The sequence below is a fragment of the Octopus bimaculoides genome, chromosome 3 (assembly GCF_001194135.2).
Source record: "Octopus bimaculoides isolate UCB-OBI-ISO-001 chromosome 3, ASM119413v2, whole genome shotgun sequence".
NCBI classification, from domain to species: Eukaryota; Metazoa; Mollusca; class Cephalopoda; order Octopoda; family Octopodidae; genus Octopus; species Octopus bimaculoides.
The window spans coordinates 35,928,068-35,939,334 of record NC_068983.1 but is presented as its reverse complement, the minus strand read 5'-3'; the positions used below and the strand labels follow the sequence as shown (position 1 = coordinate 35,939,334).

Here is an 11,267-nt window from a genome sequence, read left to right as displayed (position 1 = left end):
TATACACACACACACGCACACACATATATATGATACTGGCATGGTTGTGGGGTTAAGGACTTTGCTTTCCATGCATGTGCCTTGTGAGTGAATTTGATACATGATTACTCAAAGAAGCTCATTGTGTGTGTGTGTGTGTGTGTGTATATATATATATATATATATATACATACATACATGCGTACAAACACATACATGCACATACACTTGTGGATTAACAAGGCAACCAATGGTTTCATGTTGAAGAGATCTCCACAATTTTTCAAGCAAACCACTTAGATATATTGGTACTTGTTCTCCATCTTGGTTGCAAATACAGCATTCAACACTTATTGTCATTGTTTAATTCTCATGTGTATGTATATATTTGTGAGTGGTTGTGAGTCCTTGTCTTGATATTGTGCAATTGCTGTAAATGTGTGTTACTGTCACATAAATGGTGTCATCCATTTCTAATCTTCCATGAAAATATGTCCAGCAACGGCAGAATATCTTGGTTGGAAACTGGTGGGGATTGGCAATAGGAAAGGCATCTGGTCATAGAGAATCTCCCTCATTTCATTCTATCTGACCCTTACAAGTGTGGAAAAGTGAACATTAAGATGATGATGATGATATGTAGGTAGTGGTGGTGGGGAATGTACTACAATACATTACAGCAGATTAAACTTTTAGTTTACATCAGTAAAAATTAAGGAGCACCATGATTTTGACCCCCATCCATTCTGAATACCTTCTTTATGCTGGGTCCTTTGAAGCTGCTCTTGAGCGTCACCAGTCTTGGCAAAGCTAAGCTCTTCTTTAGCTGTTGATAGATATTACTTAGATTACTTAGATAAGTTTCAGCTGAACTTGTCCCAGGCCATGTCTAATTTAATAGTACCACCCGGAAGAGATACACAGTCAGCTCTTGGGGTACCATAGCCCATTCGAGCAGAGAGTTATTGCTTTCAGAGACACATCCGGGTGTGAGTGGTTTATCTGGTATTTGTTTGAATGACGTGAAATCACTTTCCTCCTTTATGTGAGCTGGCATGGAAGGCATTGCAATGTTCATAACACCTCCACCTGTCACTCAAGATTCTAGATTGTTGTGTTTGGCCCAACAGCAGATTAGGTCTACTACTCAAATATGCTGTGGCAGGACTTGAACTCACTTAGCTAAGAGGTGGGGCAAATACTGTCAGACATAAGGTATATCATTTATTCAGTTTATCCTTCCCCTACCCTTTATTGGTACTTTTATTGGCCCCAACAAGTTGGAAGGCAAAATTTGACCATCACAGGGTTTGAATTCAGAACATATAGAGTTGGAATACATACTGCATGACACTGTGCTATGCTCTGCCAATTTGCTGCTTGTAGAAAAAAAATATAAAATAGTAAATTTATTCAATTTATTCATTAGGTGCAGACATGGGTGTGTAGTAAGCAGTTTTTTTCCAAACTACATGCTTCTAAGTTCAGTTCCACTCTGTGACACCTTGTGCAAGTGTCTTTTACTGTAGTCTTGGGCCAACCAAAGATGGAAACTGAAAGAAGTCTGTGTGTGTATCTTTTGTGTTTGTTCTCTATCACTGTTTGACAACCATTGTTGATTTGTTTATACCCCTATAACTTAGTGGTTCGGCAAAAGGAACCAACAGAATAAGTGTCAGGCTTAAAAAAATAATAGGGTTGATTCATTTGACTAAAGATTCCTCTAGGTGGTGCCCCAGCATAGCCACAGTCTAATGACTGAAACAATTAAAAGATATGTTACAGTGTTAGGAAACAGTGTAGATAATTCTCTAGATTTCTTTTGAAATGTTTGACAATGATTTATCATTTATTCTGAAAATATTACAATTTCCTGTTAGGCTTGCTTTTGTTATATCAGTAAATAAGGGTCAAGGACACAGTTTAAAGAGGTGCAGTTTGTATCTTTTGACTGCAGAGTTCACACAGATAATTGGACAATCCAATAAGCCTGGGAATATTTGTAGATCAAAAAGTATTTAACTGCCTCATCCATAAATACACATCATAATTACGTATGCACAACTTTCTTGAGGAATGTTGTTCGTGGAGGAGTCATCTAAGTAAAGGTAAATATTGTTCAATGATTATACTGAGTTTCATTATTATTTAACATGAGTTTTCTATGCTGGCATGGGTTGGATGGTTTGACAGGAGCTGACAAAGCTCTATAGTTATGTATCAGGCTCTATCGTTGTGTTTTGGCATGGTCTCTAAAAGTGGATGTTCTTCCTAATGCTAATCACTTTACAAAGTATACTGGGTGCTTTTTCATGTGGCACCAGCACTGACAGAGTCACCAAGTATGCTGCAACACAAAACCCCCTCAACTAGGAGTGTGGAGTATGTGTCTTGCTGTAGAGTAGACACATGGATACCTCAGAAGATAAAATAAAAGCTTCAGGCATGGCTGTGTGATTAAGAAGCTCACTTCACAACCATGTGGTTTCTAGTTCAGTCCTACTGCTTGGCATTTTGGGTAAGGTGCTTCTATTACTGCCCAAGACTAACCAATGTCTTGTGAGTGAATTTGGTAGACAGGAATTGTGTGAAAGCCCTTTGTGTGTGTGTGTGTTTGCATTTATTCCCCTACTACTAGACAACTGGTGTTGGTTTGTTTACGTCCTTGTAACTTAGCAGTTTGACAAAAAGTGATTGATAGAATAAGTACCAGACTTCAACAAGGATTTACCATTTACAATCTCTGCTATTATTTTCTAAACAAAACTTCCAAGGATTTTTCAGTCCCTAATCACTATTTACATCAACTACTGCTGAGGGGTTGCTGTTGATGATCATGTCAATGATGATAATATTAATGTAATAGTTTCTAATATAAAGAAAAGGCCAAAGATCTCTGAGGACGATATAGTTGAGCAGGTCCACATTTGTATTTATCAACACCACAATGATTATAGGCTAAGTTTGACTGACTATTCTGCTGATTCTGCAACAACAGCCATAATAATAATAATAATAATAATAATAATAATAATAATAATGGCTTCAAATTTTGCCACAAGGGCAGCAATTTTGGGGGAGGGGATGAGTCGATTAGATCGACCCCAGTATGCAACTGGTACTTAATTTATCGACCCCGAAAAAATGAAAGGCAAAGTCAACTTCAGTGGAATTTGAACTCAGAATGTAGTGGCGGGCGAAATACTGCGAAGCATTTCATCCAGTGCACTAACGCTTCTGCCAGCTTACCGCAATAATAATAATAATAATAATAATAATAATAATCTCTCATGGCTTCTGATCTAATAATAATAGTAATAATCCTTTCTACTATAGGTACAAGGCCTAAAATTTTAGTGGGAGTGGGCTAGTTAATTACATCGGTCCCCAGTGTGTAACTGGTACTTATTTTATCAATCAGGAGTGGGTAAGACGATTACGTTGACCCCGGTGCTCAATGTCGACCTCAATAGGATTTGAACCCAGAACATAAAGAGCCAAAAGAAATGCTGCTAAATATTTTGTCTGCAATGATAACAATCCTGTCAGCTCACTGTCTTAATAATAACAATAATTCTTTATAAATTTGGCACATTTGAGGGGAGGGTTAAGTTGATTACATTGGCTCCAGTGTATTTATTAAATTGACCCTGAAAGGATTAAAAGCAAAGTGATCCCAGCAGAATTTGAACTTAGAACATAATGACAGAGGAAATGCCATTAAGCATTTTGTTCTGCATGCTAAAGATTCTGCATTGATGACAATAATAATCTTTTCTATTATAAGTACAAGGCCTGAAATTTTTGGGGAGGAGACTAGTTGATTACATCGAGCCCAGTATGCAACTGGTACTTTATCGATCCTGAAAGGTTGAAAGGCAAAGTTAACCTCGGCAGCATTTGAACTTAAAACGTAGCGGCAGACGAAATACCACTAAGCATTTCACCTGGTGTGCTAACGATTCTGCCTCTTCGTTGCATTAATACTAATAATAATAATAATAATCCTTTCTACTGTAGGCACAAAGCCTGAAATGTGGAGGAGAGGCATAGTCGATTACATCGACCTCAGTTCTCAGCTGGTACTTATCAACCCCGAAAGGATGTAAGGCAAAGTTGACCTCAGCTGAATTTGAACTCAGAACGTAGCGACAGACGAAATACCACTAAGAATTTTGCCCGGCATGCTAACGATTCTGCCAGCTCGCCGCCTTAAATAATAATAGTAATAATAATAATAATAATCTTTTCTATTATAAGCACAAGGTCTGAAATTTTGGGGAGGGGACTAGTTGATGATATTGACCCTAGTATGCAACTGGTACTTATTTTATCAATCCTGAAAAGATGAAAAGCAAAGCTGACCTCAGCGGAATTTGAACCCAGAATGTAAAGCCTATGCTGCTAAGTATTTTGATTGGTGTGCTAAAGATTCTGCCAGCTTAATGCCTTGATAATAATAATAATAGTTTCAAATTTTAGCACAGGGCCAGTAATTTCAGGGTAGGGTATAAGTTGATTTACATCGACCCCAGTACTCAACTGGTACTTATCTTATTGATCCCAAAATGATGAAAGGCAAAGTCAGCCTCAACGGAATTTGAACTCAGAACGCAATGACAGATGAAATGCTGCTAAGCATTTTGTTTGGCATGCTAATGATTCTGTTAGCTTGATGTTCTGATGATGATAATAATAATAATGGTAATAATAACAAAACAACGTCTCTGCATTGGTGGAGATGGCAGTAGAAAGCAAAAAAAAAAAAAATCGCTTTTTAACTAATTAGTCAGTGATGATGTTAATAGAGTGATGCAGGGTGGCAGGATGCAATGTAATGCTCCAGTTATTTTGAAAGTATATTTAACTAACTGGAAAGTATTGGAAAATTAAGTTTCAAATTTATTCATATAATAAAACCATGTTTTTACATGGAAAAGTCTTAATCTTTCGATTACACATGCAGCAGTTTTTTTTAATATTGTATTATCAATGTCTGTTAAAAGCAACATTTTAGAAAATTTTCTTTCCCATTCACTTTCTTTTACATTTCCCCCTCCTTCTCATTCCCTCTGTTGAATTCTTTGCATTGCATTCTTATCTCGCATTCTTTGCATCACATTCTTTCTTTCCACTTGCTTTCTTCTCGCATTCTTTGAATCACATTCTTTGCATTGCATTCTTCCTGCATTCCTTGAATCGCATTTATCTTGCATTCTTTCGTCTCGCATTACTTTGACTAGCATTCCCTCAACTTGCATTCCTTCTTCTCTCATTCCTTCATTTGGTATTCCTCCCTTTTCGCATTCCTTCATTTCGCATTGCTTCATCTCGCATTCCTTCGTCTCGCATTCCTTCGTCTCGTGTTTCTTTGCCTCGCGTTTCTTCACTTTGCATTTCTTCGCCTCGTGTTCCTTCGCCTCGCATTCCTTTGTCTCGTGTTTCTTCGCCTCGCGTTCCATCGCCTTGCTTTCCTTCGTCTAGCATTCCTTCATCTCGCATTCCTTCATCTCACAGTCTTTACTCTAGCATTCCCTCGTCTCGCATTTCCTTGTCTTGCATTTCCTCGTCTCGCACTTTCTCGTCTCGCATTCCTTCGTCCCGTATTGCTTCGTCTCGCATTGCTTCGTCTCGCATTTCCTCATCTCGCATTCCTTCGACTCGCATTCCTTCGACTCTCATTCCTTCGTCTCGCATTCCTTCGTCTCGCATTCCTGCGTCTCGCATTTCCTCGTCTCGCATTCCTTCGTCTCGTAGTCTTTCCTCTCATATTCTTTCATCTCTTATTCTTTACTCTAGCATTCCCTTGTCTTGCAGTCCTTCAGGCAGATGAAAGGCAATGCCTTCACCCTTTCGTTACCAACCCGGCTGAAATCAGCTCTGGCTCTGAGTACAAATGTCTTGTTTTCATAGGTTTTGAATTAAAATCTTCCACCAAACCTTAGTCACAATTTATGTTCCTAACACTAGCTTAATGATAGCTAAGTCATTTTACTAAATTCTTTGTTATATTTAAAATTAATTGAAAGAAACATAAAGCATCTCAAAATAGATACATTAACTAAAGGACTACCTCATCTAAATTTTCTAATTTAGACTCAAGGCCAACAACTTTGAGGCAGTGGCATGAGTCAAATTGGCACTATAACTTCAATAGTACTCTATTTTAATCAACCCCAGTGGGATAAAAGACAAAGTTAGTCTCAAAGGGATTTGGATTCAGAATCTTAAGAACTGGAGCAAATGACACATGGCTTTTTTTATGACATTCTGATGATTCTGTCAATCTACTGCTTTAATAATAATGATTATAATAATCATCATCATCGTTTAATGTCTGTTTTCCATGCTGGCATGGGTTGGACAGTTTGACCAAGGACTGGTGAGCCATTAGGCTGCACTAGGCTCCAATCTGATCTGGCATGGTTTCTACAGCTGGATGCCCTTCCTAATGCCAACCACTCCGAGAGTGTAGTGGATGCTTTTTACGTGCCACCGGCACAGGAGCCAGTGAGGAGGCACTGACATCAACCATGTTTGGATGGTGCTTTTTACATGTCACTGGCACAGAAGCCAGTTGTTGGGGCACTGGCATCAACCACATTCAGATGGTGCTCTTTATGTGCCATCAGCATGGGGAGTCAGTCAGGCGGCACTGGCATTGACCTGCGCTTGAATGGTGCTTATTACATGCAGCCCACACAGGAGCCTGTCGGGAGGCGGGGTCACTGGCTTTGACCACGTTCGAATAGTGCTTTTTATGTGTCACTGGCACAGGAGCCAGTCGGGGCAATGATCATGTTCAGATGGTGCTTTTTACGAGCCACTGGCACGGGGAACCAGTCAGGTGGATCTGGCATTGACCTACGCTTGAATGGTGCTTATTACATGCCACTGGCACAGGAGCCAGTCGGGGTGGGGGGCACTGGCATCAACTAAACCTTTCTACTATAGACACAAGGCCTGAAATTTGGGGGAGGGGTAAGTCAATTATATCGACCCCAGTACTCAACTGGTACTGAATTTATTGACCCTGAAAGGATGAAAGGTAAAGTTGACTTAGGCAGAATTTGAACTCAGAACATAGCTGTAGACAAAATACTGCTAAGTATTTTGCCTGGCATGCTAATGATTCTGCCAGCTTGCTGTCATAATAATAATAATAATAATAATAATAATAATAATGATAATAATAATAATAATAATAATAATAATGGTTTCTTTTGACTAATCACACATGTAGAGGTGACATTCATGTCATTCTCTGAAAGATGAAAAAAAAAAGAAAATGCAGTCAAAAACCACTTGAGTAACATTATTAATCATCTTTGGAAAGACATGCATGTTTTCAAATTCTCATTCTCCATTTCTTTTCCAGAAAGAGAAGTCATTTATTTAGTGTAGTTCTCAAACTAAATCTATAAATTTCTTGAATCAGAAAGCAGACAAGTTGAATAGAAATTCTTAAAATCTTACTTGCCTTGCTCTCTTTGAAAGCAAGGAGAGTTGCTGTGTGATGGCGAAATACTCCCCCCACCCCGTCTACCTCACACCCAAACCCAACTTGCTCATTTTTATGGTCTATGGAAGTACTTTAAATCAATAATGCTTCTGCCATCTTCGATGCTATGTTAGTACTTATCTTTTGTATTATATCCACTTATTAATCTGAAATAGATTATTATTATTATTATTATTATTATTATTATGGCAGTGTGCTGGCACCAGCTTACCGCATTAATAATGCACCCGATAAAATGCCTAGCACCATTTCTTCTGGTTCTTTATTTTCTGGGTTCAAATTCCACTGAGGTCGACTTTGCCTTTCATCCTTTCTGGGTCGATAAATTAAGTACCAGTGAAACACTTGGGTCTATGTAATCGACAATCTCCCTCCCCACAAAATCCAGGCCTTGTGCCTATCGTGGAAAGTTATTATTATTATTATTGTTATTATTATTATTATTATAATAGAGTTACAATAAGCTTCAAAATTTACTCACAGTCTAATTACAACTAATTTAACAAAATTGATGAATTTAGGCCTTGTGATATTGGTTTTTTTTGAGCATTGTGATATCAGTTTTTCAAAGTCTGCTTGTAATTTCACAACAGTCATTAGATACTATATTTAGTAACTATTTATCAAGAAAGTTAATTGAACTTAATTGATAGAATTGATCAGTGATGACTTTTTTAAAAGTTTGACAGACATTTTGCAAGTAACTATTTCTCTTTAAATTTCTAAATATATCTAACATGTTGTGAGTTAATAAAATTGCTATTAACAACTTTAGAGTGTATATTCACTTATTTATATCTATATTGTTGTCATTAAGTAACTCATTCCTGAATGGTTTGGGGTTTTATAAATTTGTACATTGAGCAGTAGTTTCGGTTTATATACTCTGTTAGAAAATGACCGTTGTTTGGTCAATCCTCCATCAATTTGATTGGACCGTGTGTATGTATCTCTCTCTCTTTCTAAACACACGCACATGTGTGTGTGTATGTGTGTGCACATATAAAAGAATAAAATGTCTTGGGTGGTGTACTGAATTGTATATTAGTAATAAGGCTAGTCTGAAGAAATGAAAGAATTGTTCCCATAGTATACTTATATAGAGCTGTAGAAAGTTTTCAGATTTTTCAAGGAAATGAAATGAAATGGAATGTAATAAAATAAAGTAGAATATTTCCATTATTACATTTAAGAATTTTTATCTAGCACTTGTGCCTCATATATGCATATATATATATATATATATATATATATGTGGAGGCGCAATGGCCCAGCGGTTAGGGCAGCGGACTCATGGTCATAGGATCGTGGTTTTGATTCCCAAACTGGGCGTTGTGTGTGTTTATTGAGCGTAAACACCTAAAGCTTCATGAGGCTCCGTCAGGGGATGGTGGCGAACTCTGCTGTACTCTTTCACCACAACTTTCTCTCACTCTTCCTGTTTCTGTTGTGCTTGTAATTCAAAGGGTCAGCCTTGTCACACTGTGTCACGCTGAATATTCCCGAGAGCTATGTTAAGGGTACACGTGTCTGTGGAGTGCTCAGCCACTTGCACGTTAATTTCACGAGCAGGCTGTTCCATTGATCGGATCAACTGGAACCCTCAACGTCGTAAGCGACGAAGTGCCAACACACACACACACACACACACATATATATATATAATCACCTGATGGTGATTGGATACCAAATGAGTCAAAATGTTGTGTAGAAAGATATATTGTTGATGTACATTCTAAATAAAATTAATAGTCTGAACATTTCTCTTTAGTTTAATTAATTTAACTAAATTATGAAATTCAGTCTGAATAGATCAGCATGTCCAAATTTGTCAGTTGCTTAGTACCACTGTTGGAAACCATATTTTATAAATACTACTAAATAATTTAATTATTTTGATATAATTGATGTAATTGATTTTAGTGATTATAACTTCTCATTTTGTAATAATCACTGATAAATATCATTTCCTGGTTCTAGCTTTCCAATGTGTGATAGTTCTGAGCAGTATGTTTTTCATTTGTACACTCTATGCTCTCAGCTGGCCCTAATCCTTTCCATTTGACCATCACCCTTTCCTTTGTTATTTTTAAGAATTTTATAAACTTATTTTTGTTATCAGATTTATAAATTTGCAAATTTGTTTACCTCTTGTGATCAATAGGTCTTTCTTTTTAGGTCACCAAATTTAGCATTGGTGTACTCGCTTGTCTATTCAGTGAATTCTCATTGCAGAGGATAAATAAAATGCACTGTTTTTTAGTATATAAACTGCAGTACTGCTGCCTTTTGTGCCTTAGCCTTTCATTGTTGTTCTCTTAAGAGCTCTCATTATCCTTTATTATTGTGGTTCCCAGTGTTTTATGACACTTGTGTATACCTAGAAGTAGCATAAAAAATAAGATTATAATTAAACTGTGTAAAATGCAAATTGAAATTCAAAATATACAGTCTTTATAATTATGCTTCAGTTACTGAATACAGATGGAAGTACTTAATTTTCTATAATTTTAAATCATTTATATAATTATGCATATAATATACATAAATAGATTATTTTTTTTAGATACATCTTTTTTTTACTTTAGGCATGAAGTGTAGCAGAGTGTTTGTATTTACTTTAATTCTGTAGTATTTAGACTAGCCATATCGGGGTCCAAATATTCTATCTGTTTTATCTTCAAACCAGCCAGATCTGGCCTCTCACACCTACCCAATAATGTCAGTCTAAAAATCGACAATCACATCATCAGGATCTTAAAGCCATGAGGTAATACCTGATTAATTCAAAACAATGTGAATAAAAAAGTATTATATTTGATAGAGTAATCTGAATATTAAAGAGTTAAAATGTGTTGTAAGAAAACCTTTGGAATCCCTGTTTTATTGGCTCCATTGCAATCATACATTCTAAGTAAGAACCACTTTTGTAGAATACATAATCCTTCAGTCTACAACTTGGCCCTCATCTTGCAATGTATGCATGCACTCAATTGCTGACATGCATGCACACAATTGTTGACATGCATGCACATATGTATTATGGGCACATACAGATGCAGGCATTTCGACATTTTTGCATGCTTTGCATTGACATATCTGCACAGGAATGTATACACACTTCCAAATTATACGTATGCATTCATACGTTTGATAGGCTCATATATCTACACATGCACATGTATGTATATATATATATATATATATTGTACATAAACCTATATACATACATACAAAGAATGCATAGATGTTCACATATGTAATAAACAAGCGACACACTCTAAGTGCACACAAAATTGCAAAAACGACATAGATGTAAATGAAGACTTAGATATTTTCACACAAGTCAACTTAACCACATGCATACAAACTACACATATGCACATTATAAAGTGTAAACAAACTGCAAAATCATCATACAGACACAACATACAAATCATTTTTATGTATGTGTATGTGCAGACAATCACAAATGCTGTAGACATTCACACAGACACACATTTTCCCGTTTCTTTATTATCAGTGAATTTTCCCGTAAGTTATATTTCACCTATACTTCTTTAAACAGCTATTTTTATTTATATCGTCATGAGTTCCTTTTTTTATTTCTTTCTATTTTTTGTTACCACTGACAAAATTTTCCCAATTAAACTACTTTTCTGCTGATGTTCTTGATGGGAAAATTTTTTTCTGTCTATTTAGATTTTAATTTAACATGCTCACAGAGAGAGAGAGAGAGAGATAGAGAGAGAGAGAGAGAGAGAGA

General features: G+C 36.6%; 1 protein-coding gene across 5 annotated transcripts in view; it reads left to right on the top strand.

Moving 5' to 3' along the window:
* LOC106877319 (tyrosine-protein kinase CSK) overlaps positions 1 to 11,267 on the top strand; it is a 342,382-nt gene that overhangs the window by 25,018 nt on the left and 306,097 nt on the right. The gene's annotated exons all lie outside the window — the stretch shown is intronic.